This window comes from Lytechinus pictus, chromosome 17, assembly GCF_037042905.1.
Source record: "Lytechinus pictus isolate F3 Inbred chromosome 17, Lp3.0, whole genome shotgun sequence".
NCBI lineage: Eukaryota > Metazoa > Echinodermata > Echinoidea > Temnopleuroida > Toxopneustidae > Lytechinus > Lytechinus pictus.
This window is the reverse complement of record NC_087261.1, coordinates 6,602,400-6,627,683: the sequence shown is the minus strand read 5'-3', so window position 1 is coordinate 6,627,683 and position 25,284 is coordinate 6,602,400. Positions and strand designations below refer to the sequence as shown.

General features: G+C 37.1%; 1 long non-coding RNA gene across 1 annotated transcript; it reads left to right on the top strand.

Annotated features, from left to right (window-relative positions):
* Positions 1 to 866: 866 nt before the first annotated feature.
* On the top strand, positions 867 to 4,668 carry LOC135157292 (uncharacterized). Its single transcript, XR_010296305.1, has 4 exons — positions 867 to 966; positions 2,230 to 2,309; positions 2,871 to 3,103; positions 3,686 to 4,668. It is a non-coding gene; the product is annotated as an uncharacterized LOC135157292 (long non-coding RNA).
* Positions 4,669 to 25,284: the final 20,616 nt, after the last annotated feature.

The following is a 25,284-nucleotide window of genomic DNA, read 5'->3' as shown; positions in this document are numbered from 1 at the left end:
GGTCTGGAGAAGAGACTAAGCTCGATTTTCATTTTATTCCAATGGAATATCATTATCGTATCTTAGTTTGGACTTATGTTATAATTTTTGAAAAAACCGGGTCTGGAAAAAAGACTTTGCACTTTTGTGCTATATTAACGCATTACTATAGGATTTTAGTTTAGAACGGATTCGCCAAAAAATCCATTCAAATTTATTACATTTGTGGGCAAAGTCATTATTACATTTGTGGGTAAAGTGCATTATTGCATTTTTGGGTAAAGTCATTATTACATTTGTGGGCGATCAAAAATTATTACATTTGTGGGTAAAGTGTTATTACATTTGTGGGCGTTATTACATTTGTGGGTGCAACAGGGGGTTTGGGGGAGGTGAGTTTTGTTTGTTTTCGATGTCCTTTATTTTTTCGTTTCTGTTATCGCGTGCAGTGTCCAGGAAGCCCAATATATACCCCTGGACCGACACGAGCGCCACTGTCGCGCAGTAGTCCTGAACTGCTCGTACCATGCCCAAACTATTCGTAAAGTGCGTAAACTAGTCGACGTGAACTGCTCGAGCATCAATGCGTGAATTACACGTGCCCGTGTCAGTGGAAATGCACGGTCACGCTGCGACGCGTATCAATTCGTGAACATATTGGCCCGAATTCACAAAGGTGGTTTTTGCAGAAACCATGGTTTCAACCGTGGGTTTTACTGATTTTGCGATTCACAAAGGTGGTTTCAAATGAAACCATGGTTTCAACCGTGGGTTTTCGGCATGATTTTGAGTCAACTGTTTTAGGTGGTTTCAAACCGTGGGTTTTAAAAACCCATGGTTTTTAGGCACATTGACCAATCACAGAACAGTATTTCGGTACATTGCTGAGCAAGTGGAGATAGACGACGATAAATAGATTTGTACGAAAAGAAAAGAAGCTAGAAGCGAAGCGTGGAATATCGGTATTTGCCGAGCTGTGAGAACATCGTGAGTAGTTTACCATTTCATAGCGACGATGAATATTTTTTCTACGTCTTTGTGTATTTGTTCGTGAAGAAATATTATAATTAATGCTGTAAATGCATGCAGATTTAGGAGCGGAACGGTGGACTCGTGATGGGAAAAGCATTATCGCACGCAAGTTATTTTCTAGTCCCACGCGTGTAGTTTTGTGTCCTGTCAAAACAAAAGATTATGAAGAGCTCTCCGTACCGAATCGCTAAGCTCCCTGGCCTGGGTTTAATAGCTCGGCTCATAAAGCTGAGCTCTGGAGAAGCGATGCATGACAAAGCCGCCAAAGTAGTCAGACTTTCAACCACAATTGTGCAAAATTCAAGAAAATGTTATTCTTAATTTATACCTTTATGTTAATAGTTTGATATGATTTTTTAGTAAATTAAAGTAACTGCACAATTAACCAAACAGCATCACTTATTAATGGGCATGTTGCCTGTTGTTGCCTTGTTGGGTCAATTTAGTGAATGGGAAAACACTTCCTAACTGTGTCTAGTCATTATTAATTGCTTGTAGATCCTGTCTCCAATAATAGTGTTCAAAATTCACTTATTCAGATCCAACTGGAGAAATGTTGGAACTAGATCTAGCCTCGAGGACGAGGACTCTGTGATGATATTTTTATAATTTTGAAGTGACAGTCTTCATGGAGCCAGAGCCCAAGTTGTTTAATAGACATGCGCTAGGCTAGGGCAGGCCTGCGTAGGGCTGTGTCAGTGTGTGTCAAAGAAGTTGGTAAAATTGTCAATGATGGAATCCCCTTCAATATCCACATCACTGCCAATAATAGGTTAGATACACTGAATTGAATTAATTTAAATTTCATACCTTTTTATTACCTAAGCTTATAAAAGAAATAACAAATATTTTATAGGGCCTAAATAATGAAAACATAAAAAAATTCATGAAATTAGAGGTTTCTTACCAGACCGATCTAGTGGCCATTGCAAAATCTTCCCATCCCTTGCTCACCCTGCGTAATACAATAGGCTTGACTCGGTTTGTTTATAATGATGTAGCTACAATACGATGAGCTACGCTATGAAGCGCCATTCTATAGAACAATTCATTGAATAAATTATTTAAAAATATGATAATATGAATTAACATTTTGGTTGGAAATACTATCGTTTAATCTGGCAGATTTGAGAGATGTTGAATTATATTATCATTTATGTCCATCAGATTTAAAAGTAATTTAATGTAGATCTACCTGTACTTTGTTTATTTCCGCAGTAAATTTTTGAATGGATGAAAACATCTTACAACATGCACAGGCTGTCCTAAGATACTATGAAAGGAGGATTGTTAGAGAGGTTTGTTTATTTTTGTTGTTTCTATGTGGACTATCGTCTATTTTCTAAAAAAAATTCTTTGTCACCGTCTAAACATTTTTTTATCATAAAATTTGTTGTCATGATAAAGAACCACTTATTTTGATCAATTTCAAACTTGGTTGACGTACACATCTGACAGTTACTGAACTAATCTGAATTCTGTGTCACATGATCAATGGTCATAGAGTACTAGACCAAAAGCTTCAGTCTCTGTATTTTGGTTCCACTGAACTGAGTAAGGATTATAGTGAAATGTCAGAAATTGTTAAGGAAATCCCCAGAAACGACGGTTATTCCTGTATAATAGAGTACATGCCTAAATGTCGAATATTTTGCAGATCCAGTTGATCAATTTATATTCATGAGAATGACGATGTGATTAGGATGTGGCAAAATAATGAATTAATAAGTCAACTGACCAAATATGCAGATTTCTCAAAAGGTAGGCCAATAAATTAAGACAATATGCAGTAAAGGTAGTTAAGAATACATAGTTGTTTTTTCAGTTGTTTAAATATTTTCTTTTGCTTCTTACTCTAGTCTAACTCAACAGGAATATGCCAACCAGAACTGCAGTTAGGAGTCATTGGCAGGAGGAACCTTTGTGACTTGTACGAAGATGAAGCTTTCAAGCACAGAATTGCTTTTCTAAAGAGACCACTCGCTACCTTATCATCATGCTTGAAGGTGATCTGAGCCTGAGGAGGGACGAAGGGCCTAGTGATCGACTACCTTTGTTTCTGCAAGTATTGACAATTCTGCGTTTGTATGCTGTAAGTATTTTTTTTAATAAGAAAGTTATGACATAAACATCTCAAGACAAGCCTAGTGTATGCAAATATTTGTGATGTTGCTGTAAAAAGAAATCAAACTCAATGTAAAAAGTGATAATAAATTGTGGCAACTGCCCGTTTTTAATTCACAATGAAGTGAGCATATGATTATTAATTTTTTTTTCAAATATAGAAAATACAATCAGAAATGTATATTAGAACTAGAAGTTTTGTCATCCATTGTGGACAGATTCTTCCAAAATCCATACTTTACATTTAGGTTGTATCATTATCTTGGTTATTTGAAAAAAGGTACTGCATCTGCTTTGCTCATTGTATGTTTGTCACACAAATGTTTATGGGGTTGGGAAAGGTGTAGCCTTTAGACCAGTAAAGTAATGTTAAACTGAGTTCTATGATATTAAAAGGATTCTATATGGGATCAAAATATTTTTTTTATTCTTTAAAAATATAAAGACAATAAAATATTTATTTTTGTTTTCTCTTTGTCATCTTTGTCAAAAAATAAAATAAAAAAAACAGAGTAAGGTGCAACTTCTGGCAATATATCTTAATTTACAGGATAATTTCAGGGAATACAGGGTGATGAGGCATCAGTGTTGCAATCATCTGTTTGTTGAGTGATCAGATGTTTCGCAAGCCATAGCCAGAAGAAAGGTTTTGTGAGAACTTGAGATTGAGGCTACCCAACAACAACTGTTTGAGTACCAGTACAGTACTACAGGAATTCAAGAGTCATAGGTGTGTTCGATGGGACCCATGTCTACATATCCTGGAGGGAAACAAGCTTTGTACTTTCTTGATGGGCAAGTCCACCCAACAAAAAGTTTATTTTGATATAATAGAGAAAACTCCAATGAGCATAACACTGAAAATTTGATGTAAAATGAGAAAGTTCTGACATCTTGAAGTTTCGCTTATTTTCACAAAACAGATATATATGCACATCCTGGTCATTATGCAAATGAGTGACCAAGTGACGTTCTCCACTCACTGTTTCTTTTTTTGTAATATATCATGAAATATGATTTTTTTTTTCTCATAATGGCTAATACAGGTGTATGGTTTGATTTCTCCCTGAAACTTGTGTAAAAAGACAATGTGGCAACCTATACTCAATTGTGAATTCTGTAAAAAATCAAGTATTATAATATATTTCATATATTGATATACAGAAGAAAGAGTGAGTGTGTGACGTCATAGACTTGTTTGCATATCACCTGTTTTGTGCATATAAGTGATTTTTGTGAGTACCGCTAATTAATTTCTTATTTTACATCCTATTTTGACGTTTTCAGTGTCATGCATGTTTTATTTTTCTCTATCCATTCACATTAACTTTTTGTTGTACAGTGGACTTGCTCTAGAACAGGTATTTTCTGTAATGTACAAGTAAGAATTTCATTATTCATTTGTGTCTTCTTTTTAACACCAGGCATCGTAACTTTGATCTCAAGAGATGTGCAAGACTTCAAAGTAAAAAGTCGGCGAGCAGCACGGTCGTTAAATTTCGCACAGCGGAATGGTTGTGGAATATGTTGAGGGAGGGGGTTCATTCACCCCCCCCCCCGGGGTTTTAGGGTTAACCCTAAATCTCCCGGGGTATTTTGATTCTTGTCATTCCCGGGGGGGGGGGCATTATGGCCCCCCTTAAGACCTCAGTCGCGGATTGCGCGATCAAAACAAAAATTTGCATGATGGTAGAGAATGACGTAATCTACGCAGTTGCATTGGTAGATTTCACTGAATTCATATATTTTTACTTTATATGAATTAAGTATGCTAATCTATTCATGAAATCATACTTTTTGCTCTGATTCACTAAATAAAGCTCCTAGAATGCTATTTTTTGGTGAAAATATTCTTTATAGCATTCCTAACAATTGTGAATGAAAAAAATTCTGGTACCAAGACCGATTTCTTATGTATTTTATTATTTTTTAATTTCTTATGTATTTCTTTGTTTTTCACTTTTTCGATGGAAATCATTCCAGACTTAATTCTGATCATAAACAAGGCAAAATTAATTAGGTTTAATCAGTAAAAGTAGAAATAATGATGCATTTATGAATTTTGGCTAATACACAATCTGCATTGGATTTGTACATAAAATCACGTTTATGAGCAATTTGGGGTCTGACATGCACTTACATAATGTTGCGTAATGTCGTAACCGCGTATCCGGGCGTCACAGATTTGGTCTCAAAATTTGCGCGAGACTTGAAAGTAAAAAGTCAGTGAGCGGCGAGGTCAAAAAAATTTGCGCAGCAGATATATCGCAAAAATTGTCAAGGGGGGCCATTATGCCCCCCCCCCCGTGAGAATGAGGGTTAAAAGAGCACATTATTACTCAGAATTTCACATGAATACAAGTATTTGAAATTAACTTTTATCTGATTTAGTTTCTTTCACAGACTACATGTATCTTCAATGATTTTTTAATTCAAATAGTCCTTACTAAAAAAAAACACTATTTAATCAGGAAGCATCAAATGTAAATTCCTCATTTACTTTTTCATGTGAAATATTTTCACATATTTTAAATTGTCTATTTCAAATGCTTAAGATTAGAACTTTGATAGCTCACAGAAAGTTTATTGCATGCCCCAAAATATGCATGTGTCCATGAGGGTCATCAATTCAAATTGCTCTCATTTCTTTGTTTTTGCATCAGTTGTGTTTACACTTGGTACAGATAACCATTGGGGATTAAATACCATATGCATGTCCAGGAGGATAATAAGGTCAAAAGATCATATTGCATACACTGTAGTTTGATTGTGATATCAGGCAAGACTGATGGTTAACCTTGTTTTTTGTTGAAATGTATTCTTTTCAAGTGTCCCCAGGGCAACAGCCCAGCTGGGGCAACCAGGTAGCCTTATGAATAGAGCTCAACTCGGGCAACCAGGAAAACACTAGCTTGGCCTGGCAGTGCTGGCACATGCACATTTAGGGGGCGTGAATGAGACAAATTAAAAGGGCAATTAATGCATTTTCTTGGAAAAAAATATAATTTCAATTGACCCCAAAGGATAACCTGATCATGGCCTAGTTGGGAAACCAGGTAGCCTAACAAGTAGAGCTCGAATCAGGCAACCAGAAAAACACCAGCTAATAATTAACAATAATTATTCATTTGGGCCATTATGATGTGGCAATATATCAAAACTTGGACTAAGTATTTATTTCACAAATGTTTGTAATTTTGCAATGTTTTCAAAATGCCAATTGAGTATTAGATTTTCAGTGTGTTATATTTTTATGTAATTTCCTGGTGTGATTTTCCAAGGTGCAAGGTGGTTTTATGCAAATTAAAGATACACAAAAAAGATAAAAGAGTAGTCTTTTCTCTTTTTTCTGATTTGGACGAAATAATCATGAAGATGATCAAGATGACTTTGGGGGTGATGAGGATGATGATTGTGTTGGTGCTGCTGATGGTGACAAGTGTGGTGATGGTCATACATGTAATGGTGGTGATGGTATCGATGGTTTTGATGATAATGAGGTTGATGATGACAATAAAGATGATAGCAATGGTGATGTTAGTGTTGATGATGATGGTAATGTTGATGAGTGATGACGATAGTAATCATGCCCCTTTCATCTCCATCACTCCTCTTATCTATATGTATCCCTCTCATCTACATCTCTAATCATCTCCCTTCCTCATCATCTCCATCCCTCCTCTCACCATCTCCATCCCTCCTCTCACCATCTCCATCACTCTATACTTTCATCTCTCATCTCCATCTTCCTATCCCCTCCATCCCTCATCTCAATCACCTCCATTCCTCCCATTATCTCCATCACCCTCATCAACTCTCATTTCCATTCCTCTCAACATTTCAATTTTTCTCATCTCCATTCATCTCAGGAAAATGCATATACACAAGATAGAATTCAACAGTCAAAATACTTGTTTTGAAATATTATATTCCTCTGTAAAGTGGGTTTTATTATTTGCCATATAAAGTTGAATAATTACATAGTAAACACTGTATACTTAACAAAATTTGCATTTTTGAAAGTGAAACAGAAATTTTTCATGCACACTTTCAGTGGATATGAAAATTTTCAGTAAAATTAAAATGTTCAAAAATTCCAGGGGGGGGGGGGCAACTGCTGCGTAGGGCCATGCTTTTGAACATTTTGGGGGCCGGGATTATATCGTCCCAAGCCGGCCCCAATGTATATTTTCCCTTAATACTCAAAGTAACAGCCACGTAATAAGCATAGAACTCATTCTAAGCTGTACACCAGGGAAAATTAATGTAAAAAGAAACATATTATTCATAGTAAGCTGCAAGAGAAGTTAAAGAAAATAAATCAGGGGAAAAACAAGGAATTGAAAGGGGCAAAGTAAGATAATTCATCCATGTTATTTTAAATTCTGTAAAAAAATAATGCTAAGCCCCTTATTTTTATCGATCGCTTCCTTCGCCCGGTATGCCCACACAGCCCCCCCCCCCCTGCAGTGCCTGTGCATGAATCGAACATCTACAAGTCAAAGAAATTGAAGCCTATTACCACTTAAAACCAAGCTATACACCATGGAAAATAAATACCGGTATAGGCCTACATACAATTACAAAATATTTATTTTAAAAAAGTAGAAAGGCAGATCCTACGATGTCAAGCTTCATCTAATTTTGTCTAAAGGTGAGCAGCGATAGACATTCTACTTTCATCGATAAACAGGCTTAGTCCTACATCGTTGGAGTAAACTAAACTAAACTCATATCAGCCAAGCTCGGCTCTTTGACTGTACATGCCCACTTCCATTGGCGATATCTTAGGGTCTGAAGCGCCCCGGCAGCTACGGGGGCCGAGCTACGTAGTATTGCGATTAAAAGCACCGAATCATTAATCCGTTTTTCGCTACTCACGATCAGAGAGAAAAGGTGACAAACCTCAACAAATCGGGCATCTACACTGCGTTTTACTCTTTCTATGAAGAAATTGAGTTGAGGAAATACAAGAGAGTCTATCTTCGGCGACAAAAGGGAAGAAAATAAATTATGATCACAAAATTAAGTCAGTTGTTGAGCGGGGGCCGCGCCCGGGGCCGAGTCGAACATCAATTCAGTGCAGTGCTACGGTACGCTACGGTATCGCTAGCTAATACACGCGCGCTAATATGGGATCGCGAGATAGCTAGAAGCGCATAAAATTACACTTTTTTCAATTTTTGATATTTCAATGAAAAAAAGTTGTAGTAAGTGAAGAATCAGACCGTATTGCCAGTGCTAGCTGTATAATGTAAGTTTTCAATGAACTGAGCATGCTCAGTACACGCTAAAAAAGGGGAAATCCCTGGTTTTGAGGTAAAACCCACGGTTTAAACCATGGTTTCATTTGAGTCCACTGTTGAAACCATGGTTTCATTTGAGACCACTGTTGAAACCGTGGGTTTTAGAAACCATCGTTTGTGAATAGCAAGTTTTAGAAACCATGGTTTTTGAAAAACCATGGTTTCTAAAACCCACGGTTTCTAAAAACCATGGTTTCAAACGAAACCACCTTTGTGAATTCGGGCCGTCGTGTCCTACTCTTGAACTCGACGTGAGCTGATCGTGAACCACTCGTGGCAGTTTAGTCGATTTGACACTTTCCGAACCTAGAAATTTTCTTTCCGATGAAGTTTTTTTCTTGATTTGTGTTCCTATGGGGTCCTAGAACAAATTCAGCTTGGTTGCCCAAAGTTGCCGTTTGGGCAATTTTGATAATTTGCATAAATCCAAAATGGCCGCCAAATGCATTCTTAAAAAACTAACTTTTGAACCCCTTGCCCTAAAATGATGAGGAAGAACTCCTTTTATGGGTTTGGGTGTGTGTAGAATCCATTTCTATTATTATTTTTGCAATATAAGGTCATCTTCGGGTCAAATCCAATATGGCCGCCAGATGCCATCTTGTAAAATTGAATTTGAACCCCTTACCCCAGAATGATGAGCAATACCTTTGTTTAGGGGTTTTGGGGTGTGTAGAATCTATTTCTGCTATTTTTTTGTAATATAAGGTCATCTTCAGGTCAAATCCAAGATGGCCGCCAGATGACGCCATCTTGAAATATTAATTTTTGAACCCTTTGCATCAGAATCATGAATAATAACTTTATTCGTGATTCATTTGTTATGTTGATTCAATTTCTGATGTAATTTTGCAATAAAGGATAATCTTCAGATCAAATCCAAGATCGCCGCCAAATGCCATGTAAGAGCTTATGTAAGGGGATTTCAGTAAGAATACTCATTTCTTTTTATTAATTCTCAATTTTTAGTTCAAGGGGAAGCCAGATCTGAGATGTTGTCAGACGCATTGGCGGCGGAGCAGAGGATTATCTTTTGTGTTTGGGGGGGGACGCAACAATAGGCGTCCCCCCCCCAAACACAAAAGATAATCCTCTGCTCAGCCGCCAATGGTCAGACGTTCGACATTAACTGCTCACCTTAGAATGAATCATCGTTAGGTTTGGGCTATGATCAATTTCGCGTGTACTTTTATTTCTTTTAATGTCCATCCATACTTTTGTACTGAAGAGGCTTTAAAGTCTTTTTTTAATTTGAAAGTATTTTCTCCATATTTTTCCTGATAGGTAGGCATCAGTTCGTCTAGGGTCGCTAGGGTTTACATTTTCGAGAGTGGCTGTAGAGCTCCGCTCTACAGTGGCAGTCTCTAAAGCAAATTTGTACAGATGACGGAGGATGGCGCTGAAACAGGTTCAGATAGTGATGCTGCCCTAGCCTTCCTCCTTGGTCTTTGGCCTGCCAATGTAGCATTCTGATTATTTTCTGACGTATTGACCCCTGTACTTAGTAGCTCTCCATAGATGACGACTATTATCTACATCTTCAAAAGTGTTAGTGTTTATGCCGGCCAAGTTTTATGTCACGTTTGCAGATGTGTTTATAACAGAGGTGTGATCTATCTGGGGACCAATCACATAGCTCACCTTACATTGGTGAATCCCTTCTAGGATTTGTCAAAGTTTCATGCGGCAAACATACCCCAACCACTTGAGGCACCTTTCACTAAGAAGCGAGAATAAGCTGGTGATGCCAGCATGCACATACGCTGAAGGGCCTTATATTTTTCACTCTGTCCTGCCATTTCATGTGCAGGATACGTCCGAGGCAGCTGACATGGAAGGTGTTTAGCCGCTTTCTTGATCGGCGTACGTTTTCGATGACTTATTTCTGTTCAGGAGTTTGGCCATGGCTGTGACAGATATTCCCATCCTGGTGCTTATCTCCTTGTCCAGTGAAAGGGAACTAGAGACAGACAGTCAATCCAAGGTAGGTGAGGAGTCCACCACAACCAGACGAGTGCGTGCTGTTGATAGAGATATCTGGAGGACAGTCAGTGTCTTGAGTCTATCAGGATTCTGTCTTACAGGCTGATGGGTGATCCAAACTCTTTACATGCACAGGACAGGTGGCTGTATTGCTAGGTCTTGTAGGCCTACTACCGCTTCTTTATAAAAAGGCAGGGCGACGTCACGTCGTTGCCGTACAACATCTTACGAATGGGAACCATCGTGACCATTGTTTTGGCACGAAGCCGGTCGATGTTGAAGACTTTCCCATCTGCTCTGGTACGGATATACATGTAGATGCCTTCTGTGCATCCGCCAAATGCATACTGAGGAAGCATGAAGAAGAAGATCCCAATGAGTGTCAGGGCCAGGCGCACAGAAGAAGATCCCAATGAGTGTCAGGGCCAGGCGCAGCATAATTGCTTCACGCCACTGCTCACAGGAATTGAGGGAAGCTACCAGATGTTCCAGCATTGTAGCAAACTGTGCTCATGTAATGATGTGACCATGGATCAGTCTTGGGGAGCCTATCTTCTACAGGAGGCTAAAAAGTGCACTCGTGCTGACCAAGTCAAAGGCTTTTGTCAGGACCCAAAATCTAATGATTATTATAAAGGAAGGTAATAAGTTCACCAATTTTTTGAAAAATACGGATAAATCACTTTTTAATAAAAAATAATACTTTTAAGTCCTTTCAATATAAAAATATGGCTGGACATAAAAAACATGATGAGAACTCCCGAAATGGGTCATAGCCCAAACCTTGAATGGTTTCATTCTAAGGTGCGCGGTTAATGCCGAAATATATCAACCATCTGACCATCTGAGACCTGACTTGACCACTAAAAATTGAAAAATTAAAAGAAATGAATCATTCTTACTGAAATACCCTTCCATGAGCTCCTACACATAATAGTAACCCTCTTTAGGACAGCGTGTACTTTTTGGGGAGAGTATCTTCAAGGTTCAAAGTTCAATAGTCTCGGGAAGTAGTTTTTTTAATATGGCGTTTAGCGGCCATCTTTTTTTTATCTGAATGATCCTATATTGCAAAATTATTACCAGAAATGGAATCAACATATCAAATAACTCACGAAAAGAGGTATTATTCATGATTCTTGGACAAAGGGTTCAAAAGTTTTTTTTTTTTCAAAATGGCGTCATCTGGCGGCCATCTTGGATTTGACCTGAAGATGACATTATAATAGATAGCGGAAAGAGATTCTACACACGGTCACCCCAAAACCCCTAAACAGTGGTATTACTCGTCATTCTGGGGCAAGGAGATCAAAAGTCAATTTTTCAAGATGGCATCAGGCGGCCATCTTGGATTTGACCTGAAGATGACCTCATATTGCAAAAATTATAAAATAAATCGATTTTACATCCCCCTAAACCTCTAAAAAGAGTCTTTACTCATCATTTGGGGGCAAGGGGTTCAAAAGTTAAGTCTTTAAGATGGCATCTGGCGGCCATTTTGGATTTATGCAAATTAGCAAAATTGCCCAAACGGCAACTTTGGGCAACCAAGCTGAATTGTGTCTAGGACCCCATAGGAACACGTTTCAAGAAAAAATCTTCATCGGAAAGAACATTTCTAGGTTGGTGTATTGAGCCTATGGGACTGTCAAATCGACTAGTTCGTGACAGTTGTGGCATGGCGCGCACTGCTACGCACTGGCACGCATCCTCCCTCATCGTCCCGACGAGTTCACAAACAGTTTGCGCATAGTCCACGGCCCTGTCTCTAAATTATGTCGTGACCAAAATTTCGAACATTTCAAAATTCTCGTCCCGACATGGCACGCCGTCACCAGTGGCGTAACAGGCGGGGGGGGGGCAGGGGGGGCAAGTTGCCCCCCCTGGCAGATTTCACTGGGGAAAAAAATGAAGAAAAAAAAGGGAGGGAGAAAGAAAGGGGAAGGAAAGGGGAAAAGGAAAGGAGGAAAAGGAAAGGGAAAAGGAAAGGGAAAAGGGAAAGGGAAAAGGAAAAGTGAAAAGAAAACGAAGAAAATATATTTTTAATGGAAAAGGAAAGAAAGCGGGAAAATGAACGAAAGAACATTTGAGAGAGAACAAATCATTCCAAAATAGGCCTATGTAATGCAATAGAATGATGGGAAATAAGTTAAAAGATGACAAACAATAACGGGAAATGAAGGTAGAATGTAATTAGTCAAAAGCTAAATTGGAAAACAAAGAAAAGGGACAAGAAAAAAACCTTAATAACATGACCGGGCTGCCGAGGATAGAAAATAAAGAGCGGGAAGAAAGATGGACTGCATACAACATTGTGCTATAAGCTTGCTAAATTCAGTATGCAAATAAGCTACTGGGGCTTTGCCCCAGACCCCACACAGTAGGGGCTCTTCATATTTAACCTTCAAATGGCTCTATAACGCCCCCCTGTAGGGACCCTTCCTACATTAAGCGTTACGTTCAATCACTGGCGTACAGGCGGAGGGTCTTCGTTCCACACCTAAGAGGAAATAAAAGAAATTATAGGAGACAACGTATAATAAAATGAATGGAAACAATGAAATTTGTTATTTGCTGAATATAATGGATATCTATCACATAATTAAAATTTAATTTCAATAGGCATTTTTTGTCAGCTCGCTTTGCTCGCTGGCGACTTTTTAAAAACTTTCCCACATTGCTATGTTTTGCCCCCTCAAAATATCAACTGGATTAAATAAATGTGTTGTGTAAAAGCTATATTCTGTATATACCCGCGATTTTATTAAAAAAAGCGGCAATCAGCGAGGTTTAAATGGCTTTGATATCATGAAGTTCCGGGGGTTCCAGACGGACCCCAACCGCAAAGCACTGCCGTATATGATTATGGAAGGGTTGGGCCATGGTCCCCAAAAGTTCTACAACCAAGAAAAAAAAAGGAAAAGTGTAGGATATGATTTTATTTACTGAATAGAATGTCAAAAAATATCTCAAAGTTAAATTCTCATGAAAATGTGATTTTCTTTCTCGCTCGCTTCGCTCGTTCGGGACTTATATCAAGCAGCTTTTTATAGCACTTGCGCCATACTGCGCCTCTCGTTTTTTTTTACTCTTCACGTTACTGCTGCAAAGAATCATGTTCAGAGTGGCATACAGACCACTAAAAAGGAATGGAAAGAGAGAAGAGTGAAATATATTATTCTCTAAATATCATGTCAAAATCTATCACAAAATTGGATTTTTGTATTAAAAATGTCAAAAATTTTGCTCGCTCGCTTCGCTCGCTCGCATCTTTTTTTAAAGATAAATTCTGCCTGATACACAATGGCTGGCCCTCTCAAAATCGTCGCCTCATTACACCATTACGCCTGTTCATACCATGATATGACCGGGAAATTTTTGGCTCTTGCCCCCCCCCCCCCCCCCCTGGCCACCGACCCCTGTTACGCCGCTGGCCGTCACGACAGGTTTACGCACACTACAGGCCAGTTTACGACTAGTTTGCGCACTGGCACGACTCGAGTCGTGCCAATGCGTGTCACGGAATCGTGCGTCAGCCTCGCTTATTCTTAATTTTATGCACCCATAGTGGCCCGTATTCTGAAGTCAGGTTTAACTTAGACCATGGTCTAACTCTGTGCTAAAATTATGGCAAGCCAAATGTGTCAAAATTTTTATTCAGTTGTATGTTTTTTATATTTGCTGTGCTCTTTCCTGATTCATCAATGGTGAAGAAAATCTTTTTATATTGCCCAGACAATTATGAATGATTTGAGAGCCAAATGAGCTGAAATATGGTATCTCTACTGTTAGTGATTTATGTAACAATTGGCTGTCCATACTTAAACCACAACTTTAAACCTGAGTTTAAGCTAAACCCGACTTCAGAATACGGGCCAGTGAATTTCCATGACATTTGGTGCATGGCTTCAGAGTGATACTATCACACCAAAATAATCATTCTATACGGCACAGAGTTGGGCCAAGGCCTTGAACTTTCTTCTCATTTGCATAATTTTCTAATATTATGTACTCATTGAAGCATTTTCGGGATTTTCATAAAAATCGAATCAAATGTACTATGCAAATAGGTTTGTGACAGAATAGCAATGGTATTTTTTCCCACTAACGTAAAAAAGAGCTATTCACATTACACATGTTCATTCAAGCGTGAATGTTTAATCAAACGCCTTTGAATCATTGAAGCATGTTTATTGGTCTTGAACATAACGAAAAAAGTTGATACGATAATTTGAGTTCCCAATATGAAACAATACTTGCCTATGATATTTGAAAATCGTATTTTTTGTTTTCATGAAAATGTTGATTGAACCGTGAAATCATGAATATTGTTGATGATACTCTTCACCAAAATAATTGTCATCATATTCAATCATGTTTGTCGATAGAAATGTGTAAAACATAGACAATTTTGACTTGTGTTTATTCAACCGTGAAATTTAGCAAAAAATTGTATCCTCTTTTAGAAAGTACTTTTTACAAGCCTTCTGACGATTTTTCATGATGTGCATGTGGAATTCGTTCCAATAAAATGGAATCAAAGTCATGATATTTGACTTGTTACTTTGAAAAGTGTGACAATTTTGCCTTTTGGGGGTATATTATGGTAGCTCATAAAATTATCTACACGCTCTTGTAAAAATATATTAAAAACTCCCAGTGGTTCGGAAATTATGGATGTTTCTTTGAGGGGGTACTTACTCTTTTTGTGTGCATATTTCTTATTTGCAGCCATCAATCTGAAACCTGGTAATTCTACATTCATCCAGAGCCACTCTTCCTTTTCGGCTTCGCCGTATTTGTGGAGACCCTACGAAAATAATCTTGACAAAGGTTGGTTAGTGACGGCTCCTCCAGCATACCAAGCAAGACTTCATTTCGTCTCCTTCACCACCCAGCGGAATAAAGACTTCGTTTACGTGAGAGATGGATGGACTTCAGACTACTCAATCTCTACACAGTTGGCTTCTCTCTCAGGATATAATTTGCGTCCAGTTGACATCATATCAAGAGGATCATACATCTGGGTTCATTTCACAAGTGACAATTGGTATCGGTACAGAGGATTCCAAGCTCAGCTGACTACAGAAGTTCGACGTAAGTTTGATAAGTTTCTGATAAACTTTCGTTGCGCCTCCCTCATAAAACGAGAGGACGAAGACCTTTAATTTTGTTATAGTAGGGATTTGTATGGATACAAATAATTTGTTACATGATTTACCAACTCTCATGTCAGATTGCAAAGCCTGGCGTACCATTCTTGATTCATTCTCGGGTGTGTCCGATTTGTAGTGAAGTCGGTAGTGAAGTGTAGCGTAGCGTTCGTGCCCATTAAGAGGCCGTTCTCATTAAACTAGTTTACTGGAAACCGATTCAGGAAACCAGTTTGGAAGATCGCTTTGCTAGCGTTCCCACTTGATCACACGAAAGTGGTTTTCAAAATCACTTCACGTAAAGCGCTCTTGTTGCCATGGAAACGCTCTCATAGGGGTGACATGTTTCGCGCGAAATTCGAAACCGCAGCATAGGCATTCTACACCTGTCGTGTGGAGTAGCGCGCTCAGAATGTGCGAAGATCGCTTCCCGAAGAACGGTTGTGTCCTCACTTACGCTAAAACCAGTTTAACGAGGCAAAGCGATCTTGAAAACTACATCTCGAGGTGGTTTTCCAAACTGGTTTGGAAGATCGCTTCCAAGACCGCTTCGACCGTTCTCACTACGCGTTAAACTAGTTTCCAGTAAACTAGTTTTAGGAACGTAGTGAGAACAGCCTCTATTAGTGTTTCTGATTTTAGGGATGATAGATGCCATTCCTCGTAAGTCACAAATTATGAAGTGGCGCCGTGAAGCAAATAATTTATGGAGTCATTTTTGAACAACGCCCCCCATTCCCCTTCATTGCATGCTCGTCCTGATAGACACTCTCAGATTCAATACGAACTGCAGTAGTAGTCACTTCGATTTTTTGGTGTTATATGTATTATAACAAAAGTTTACAGCATTATGATTTTTCTACTCATGTTATTGGAGAAACAGGATTGCCCCAAAATGCTGATTTTTACTCCGCAGACAGTGCACGGCTAGTTACAGGCATTAAACAATAGAAATGTCGGTAACAGAAAATTGCAATAAAACGATCAGTCATTCTTTCAGTTGTGAAAGTTTATGTGGCATAAATATCCATTAATAAATGATAAAAGCAAAATTAAAGTCAAATACCACTCTAAAAGAGAAGAGAAAGTTATCCATCTTGGATGCATCACTATTCCACTGGAATTTTAAGTCAAAGTTAGTCGATGAAAAAAAATGTTAAATTTCAGTATCTTGGCATAAGCAAAAGAAAATTCAATATCTCGTTTGTCTACCCTTGCTCTGAATGAGTGCAGCACATCGACGTCGCATGCTTGTCACAAGTCGGGGAATTTGCTTTGGGGTGATTTTGTCCTATTCTTCCAGGAGATAACGCCGGACATCTTGAAGAGTGTCTCCTGGTTGAATTCTTTGATTGACCGATTTTCCTAGCTGATCCCACAAGTGTGCAATCGGGTTCATGTCTGGTGAACAAGCGGGCCATGGATCCAAGCGCTGAACATTGTGGTCATCCAGAAATCTTTGGGCAATGTTCGCTCGATGGGAACAACCCCCTGTTGAAATTGTTGAATGTATGCCTACAGGATGGCCATGATCATTAGATTTTGAATGGTCCATTTCTTGCAATTTTCTTTTACTGACATTCTATTATTTAAAGCATTTAACCGCCCATGCATGACTGTTAACATGAAAATGTCCTGTCATACTGGAAGAGGAATATTGTCTGGTCATGTTGACATACAATGATTTGCCTTTAATCAAATATCTATATAAAAATATTTTAAGTTTTTTAAGTGTCCAAGAACTTTTTTTTGCCGAGTGTGTATACATTTTATGCCAATGAATTACTATTTGTATTTATTTTTGTAAAAAGAAATGTATCACTATTTTTTTTATGTTGTACACTATGTTTGTTAATAATTTCTGTTGGAAAAATGCTGAAAAAAAACAAATGAAATCAAAATCAAATTTTGGAAAGCCAATTTCGGTAAATCGTCTGAAATTTTTAAGGAGTTTTTAAGGCATTTAACGTGCTCCAAACTTCATTTCGTATTTACCGTATTGCATTATCACCACCATCATTATAATCATCACGGTTGTCATCACCACATTAATAATCACATTAAGCAATGGTCAAAATGTATTCCTATGATGTCTATGATCAAGATGATCAATCATATCTAAATGATTCATTTCATACAACATTAGCCGACACTGAATGAAAAATCATGACAGACCACCTAATTCGTCCTCATGACGAATTAAAATCTAGTTTGTTCTTATTCTTTTATGGCGGTTGAGAAATGCTTCCGGTAAAGGTACTTAATGTCATCCGCATAACAGATATTACGTCAGCTACTTTCATTAGATTATTTCCTTTATAGATTAGATGAAAAGCAGAGACCGAGTACCAATATTTCCCAACTGAGATTATAGAACCTGCCAGGGGTGGATCCAGGATTTTCCAAAGGGGGGGGGGGCAAAATTTTCGGAGGTAAATTTTGACAAGCCCCCCCCCCCCCCCCCCCGAAAAAAAAAAAGTTTTTCAACCACAAATTAAGGATATTTCTAACCCGAAAAAAATTGACAAGCAAAAAAAATTAATAAAGTTTTCAATTTCTAATAAGGGACACACCTCGGTTTCAAAGGCATTTTTACATTACAAATTTTAATTTTGCTTCTCAAAAGGGGGGGGGGGGGGGCTCGTGCCCCCTAAGCCGCCCCCCCCCCCCCCCTTGGATCCGCGCTTGGAACCTGCAATAAAGTACGCTGAAAAGTAGCCCGATGAAAGGGTAGTGTTTTTTTGCCGTCCATAAATTTGAGTAAATTTATTTTTTTATGCGAAGAGAATTTGTCATTTCAGCATGTTCAACTCTGATCGAGTTCATTTTTAATCCAAAGAGAATGCTCTGAAACTTGGCATTTTTTACCTAATTGATAATGATGATAATTACGATGATGATGGTGATGATAATAATAATTATAATGATAATAATAATAATAATAATTGAAAATAGGTTTGAAGCAATTAACACTCTAGAATTTTTTTATTTTGTATTCTAGGAAATCACAGACGGAAAGTGTAAATTTCAGTATCAAACATATTATACGATGTATGAAATGTAAACCAATAATCAAATGACAAAACGTAAAGAGAACTTTTGAAGGTGTCTGAAATGTTGAGACTGATCTCTTTCACTTTTTGTTCTCATATCCAGCTGGTGACAAAACTTAGAAGTGATGTTTACCTGGGGTAAAAATATTAATTATGGAAGCATAAAAAAAAAAATTGCAATGCATGTGTTAGTTTTATGGACTAAAGAAATGCAACGAAATTATGAGAAATGTACAGCACGGTCATTTCGCTTTATCATATTCCTCCTTTACATAGCCCCATTTCTTGCAATTTTCTTTTACTGACATTGCTATTGTTTAAAGCATTTTGATTTAACCGCCCATGCATGACTGTTTACATGAAAATATCATGTCATACTGGAAGAGGAATATTGTCTGGTCATGTTGACATACAATAATTTGCCTTTAATCAAATATGTATATGAAATATTTTAAGTTTTCTAAGTGTCCAATAACTTTTTTTTGCTGAGTTTATATAGTATTAGTTTGCAATATTATAAGTTGTACTTTGTTGAGTAGACAAAAAATGCTGGAGACCACCATAAGCAGTGCTTGACTAGGGTAGCGGCCTCAAACGTAATAGCGAAATAAACAAAACAAGAAAACGAAGTCAAATACAAACCGGGCATTGACTTACATAAATTATAAACAGATATTATTAATACGATATTTACATGCAAGGACCTTGTATGCCTGATATTATGTGCAGAGTTGACATGTTTGCATGAAAGGCGCCTTCATTTTCAGAGCAGCTAATTTTTAATCGACAGTTTCATGTTTTTATGCAAAATCTTTTAAAAATTTATTTGTACTGTCAGCAATCTTTCTTTTAAGATTTTAAGCAAGAATTTTCACAATGTCAGTGGGTATCAATTTCACAGAATGCTTGAAAATTCATAGGTGATACTTTTTGAAAACTAAAATATCTTAAATATTTTTATTCAAAATTTCTGCTAAATTTCAATTATTTTTAATGAGAAGTTTCGCAATGCTACAATTTCACAGCATTTACTTCAAAACTCATCAGTGATGTATTTGATAAAAGAATTGAGTATAATTTTTTGGGGGGAAATGTTTAGAAAATTTCTGCAAATTCCTAAACATTTCACATAATATATATTCCGTCAAGAATTTTCAATATCCATTTATTAATTGTGTATGACTTTAACATTTACTTGATAATTTTTTCTTGATGATTTTACTGAAAAAAGTCAGGTAAAAGATTCAAATACTGGCAATTTTCCCGCAAAATTTCGGAAAAATGTGTATTTAACAAAATTGCACAATTGTTTATTTCACAGAAGGTATCTGAAAATTTGATATATGTTATATTTAGAGAAAATAACAAAATAGAAAAGAATCCAGGATTTTCCGCAAAATGTCCGGAATGAAATTTATCAACCAAATAGCGTTTCAATATTGCAGCGTTTACCACAAAATACATAAATGATGTTTTACAATATTAAAACTACCCCTTAAAAAGTTACAGCAAAATAAAAAAAATGTCCTACATAAAAAACCGGAAAACAAGTGGGCTTGAAATTTTCAGCAAGACCGTACAATTGATTAATAAAGCATTTTCTTAAAAAAATTCTCAAAAATTAGCTCCAGAATAAATTTGCAAAAACTGAAACAGGTCATAATACACTGATGCTGTAGTTGGAAGTGAAAATCATTCACACATTATTTGTAGAGAATTGTCTTCACTACATGATATCATAATTTACCAGTAATAACGAAGATACGGTCAAATATGCATAAATACGTTGACGTAATTGCGAAAATGTGTAATTTTCACTTCTAACGTAATTTTGACGTAATTTTGCAATCTCCAGATGAGATATTGAATATATCCAAGAGTGAGGAAAAATTGGGGGTCAACGGACTCCCTGAAGAGCTACAGTGAATTTTATATAGGCATATTTTTGCCCACTTATGACTTATGTTGCGAGTTTCCACGCGCGTGTAATGCAAATTTAAATGGACGCGCATTCCCGTATTATTGGTCGTAAGAGGCTGAATGAGGTATCAAATTAATCAGAAGATAATGGACAATGGAAAGACATAAAATAAATGATGACTCGAAGATGCATACCGATGGTAGGTGCAAGAACGCGAACGCATACCTGTGCGCGCGCAAATTCTTGACATGACCAGAAACGTACGCAAACTTGACCAAGGTCGATTTGGGGAAATTTAAAATTTTGACGCGCACGTACGTGCGTGTCGTGACCTTTGCATGACCTCTGATGATATGTCCTGATGACTGGTCACCTGAACTTGATATGATGCAAATATGGATGATTTTTTATGATTAGTTGCGATGATATGATCAATAATTTAATTTTACAAAATGGCGCCTAGATGACGTCATCATGATTCGATAACCTTGAAAAGTTTCGTTTTCCATGTCCATAATGATGTCCATACATGACATAAAAATCAAGGAAATTGACATGCCCGATTTTGAGATAAAGTGGGACAAAGATTTGGCAATAAAAATAAAGAAAATTCTGACGAATATAAAAGGTGATCTGTCATTTTCATGACATACCACCTAAAAAGGAGGGGAAAAAAAGAAAAAAAAAGAGTCAAGCGAGGTTTGAACCACCGAACCCTGCTATACCAGTTAGGTGCGTTATCCAGTCGACCACAGTGTGTCCGACTGGCAGAGAGAGCAAAACAGGAAACATATTGTCAATGTAAATTTTTGCAAGTACAAAATTTGCATGATGACAAACCTCTACAAGTTCTAGTTTTGAGAATAGTACAAGCTTTAAAATGAAACAGTGGAGATATTGTCTAAAGGGTACAATCTACGCTAAAACATATTGAACATTTGGCGAGAACAGACCAACATTTACGGAATTAGAATCAATTGACATGAGTGTGGTGACATCATGAAACATAAAATACTAATTTTTAGTTCCGACGCCATTTTGATGACGTCACGATGTAATTAAGGGTCAAATGTGGCATGAAATCATATCTCCTATTCATACTCTATTCGAATGTGAAAAAAAAATGGGGGGTCAACGGACTCCCCGAAGAGCTACAGTGAATTTTATATAGGCATATTTTTGCCCATTTATGACTTATTTTGCAAGTTTGCACGCGCGAGTAATGCAAATTTGAATGGACGCGCATTCCCGTATTATTGGTCGTAAGAGGCTGAATGAGGTATCAAATTAATCAGAAGATAATGGACAATGAAAAGACATAAAATAAATGATGACTCGAAGATGCATACCGATGGTAGGTGCAAGAACGCGCACGCATACCTGTACGCGCGCAAATTCTTGACATGCTCAAAATGACCAGAAACGTACGCAAACTTGACCAAGGTCGATTTGGGGAAATTGAAAATTTTGACGCGCGCGTACGTGCGCGTCGTGACCTTTGCTTGACATCTGATGATATGTCCTGATGACTTGTCACCTGAATTTGATATGATGCAAATATGGATGATTTTTTATGATTAGTTGCGATGATATGATCAATCATTTAATTTTACAAAATGGCGCCTAGATGACGTCATCATGATTTGATAACCTTGAAAAGTTTTGTTTCCCATGTCCATAATGATGTCCATACATGACATGAAAATCAAGGAAATTGACATGCCCGATTTTGAGATAAAGTGGGACAAAGATTTGGCAATACAAATAAAGAAAATTCTGACGAATATAAAAGGTGATCTGTCATTTTCATGACATACCACCTAAAAAGGAGGGGAAAAAAAGAAAAAAAAAGAGTCAAGCGAGGTTTGAACCACCGAACCCTGCTATACCAGTTAGGTGCGTTATCCAGTCGACCACAGTGTGTCCGACTGGCAGAGAGAGCAAAACAGGAAACATATTGTCAATGTAAATTTTTGCAAGTACAAAATTTGCATGATGACAAACCTCTACAAGTTCTAGTTTTGAGAATAGTACAAGCTTTAAAATGAAACAGTGGAGATATTGTCTAAAGGGTACAATCTACGCTAAAACATATTGAACATTTGGCGAGAACAGACCAACATTTACGGAATTAGAATCAATTGACATGAGTGTGGTGACATCATGAAACATAAAATACTAATTTTTAGTTCCGACGCCATTTTGATGACGTCACGATGTAATTAAGGGTCAAATGTGGCATGAAGAAAATTCTGACGAATATAAAAGGTGATCTGTCATTTTCATGACATACCACCTAAAAATGAAATGAATCATTGAATAGACGAAAAACAAAATAAGATCAAATAAGGTAAAAATAAATTATCTAAAATGCGAAATAAAAATTCATTGCAATAAGAATAAATAATTGAATGCAATAAATGAATTAATAAGATCAACAATTGAAGTATAATAACACAGTTCAAAAAAGCAGGTGGATAGGTCTAATCTCTTGCAACTCTCGTTACTTTCGTTAATGCCCCCCCCCCCCCAATCCTCCGACGATTAACAGTACATCGTCAGGTTGCTGATGATTTATTGTCATATTTGGCTTATGTCTCTCTCTCTCTTGATAGCCTTCTTCGAAGCCGAGACTATCGATTTGCAAACGACAGGGGAGATTTCTATCCATTCTAGCAATTTTCGACAAGATAGGGACGTACTCTTGAACATTACAACTCTTGCAACCAGCCAAATCCAACTTCATATTTCGACCGATCCAAACCAAACTAATCACGGCAATGGTGTAGTTTATGTATACGAAGGATGGACATCGGATCAAGCTATACCAACACAAAGATGGGATCTATCTGCGTCATCTTTGCCGGTGAATATCACATCACAGGGATCATATATGTGGATACAATTCAATCGTAACGCTGGCAAAAGAAGGGACATCTTTCAGGTCGTTGTATCTTCTCACATCCGAAGTAAGCTAAGTTTAATTTTATTTTCATCTATTTGAAAGCATCATCTAGATTTGTTCAAAAGCAAGGTGCAGAGAGTGAACACATGACACTTTACGATATGTTAAGATAAATCCGAAATACTGTTTTTACGGCATATTCAACATAACTGACAGACGGTTAAAAGAAATCGTAATTTCAATGGTTCCAGTGAAAAATAATCATCATTAAAATGATGATTCAAGATTCACGTGTAAAAAGGCCCTGAATGTAATGCAATAGGACATGATCGTTCCGCCCTTTCACACGGTAATGTTATATATAAGAATTGTAAGAGCAATTACATTGATCTTATTTAGTTATTTTCTCTTAAAGGATATTCATAGCATAGAATGATTAAGAATATTCCAGAATGTCTCAGTAAAGCTTTGTTATGCATGTCTATTCAATGAGAGGAATTTTTGTTATGCACAAAATAATAGAGACAATAATAGACTGCAACACAATGGAGATTCCAAGTGGTAGTGGAAATAAACAATAGGATTAGCTATGTTGTTTACAATTGTTAATTTCACTGAGGTCATTTAAGAGTCTTCTAGAATTTGATTGCTCCAGATAGAAGGAGAATGTTCTTTTTGTAGACAATACTAGAAGCTTCCAGAATAGTGAATAATTTGTATATAAGCTAGCAGTTTCTTCAAGGAAATCATCACATCAGATCAAAACTCAGAGTTTCACACCAGACTTTATGTCAAGAGCATAGTTTATTTCCACCTGGAATACAACATTTATTTTCTGTGGAATTATTTGCACGCCATCAATGAACTGTTTGTAGTTATTTTGAGAGAGGAAATTCTCAGTTCTCATCGAGATCATCAACCTGTTTTAATGAACGCTTTTCTACCCATGGATTGCTAAAATTAACTGTTAATCATCATCAACATCGTCTTCACGGACATTTTAACTCGTTACAGTGACTCTTGTTATTCACCGTGCTTCAACATCAATTTCATCATCGCCATCATTGTGAACTTTAATTTAAGGAAATTTCGCCAGCCAACTTGGATATTATCTGGATCATAACTTTGGGATTATAATCAGCACTTCAAGATATGTAAGATTGATTTATGTTTTGTTAGTTTATGATTGTTATATTTGTTATTGTTATTGGAAATGTTTGGAAAATTCTAGAATATACTGTACTGTGTTATTACTTGCTTGTATTTCTGTATATTCCACCATGGCTACATATGATGTTGAAGAATTTATTGGAATGACAAAATTGTCATATGATCATTTGAAGTCACTGGTGAAAGATTATTTGATAACAGTTTGTGATCATTTGGGCGTATCTCTAGCCCCAGGTTTAAAAGAGGCAGAGATAATTGACTTGTTAGCTAGTCATATGAAGCTTACAGAGGAGTCTGAAACTTCTGTCATTGTTTCAGATGATGCTCAGATGTAACTTGCAAAATTTTAAATGGAAATGAAAATGAAAGAGAATGTCGAAAAAGAGATAATCAGAGAAAACATTGAAATGGAGAAAATGAGATTGGAGTACCAGTTAAAGTTGAAAGAAATGGAGTTAGCTCATGCAAATACTAATACTAACTCCACTAAAGATAAATCTCGCCAAGGCTTCGATGTGGCGAAGAACATTCGCCTTGTGCCAATGAAAAAGTAGCCAAGAGACTGACTTGGCCTGAGGAATACTGGACTCTTCTCCTCCAAAGTGTTTTTGTGCGAAAGGCTGCAAAAGTCTATTCTTAGCTCTCTGAAATGCAATCA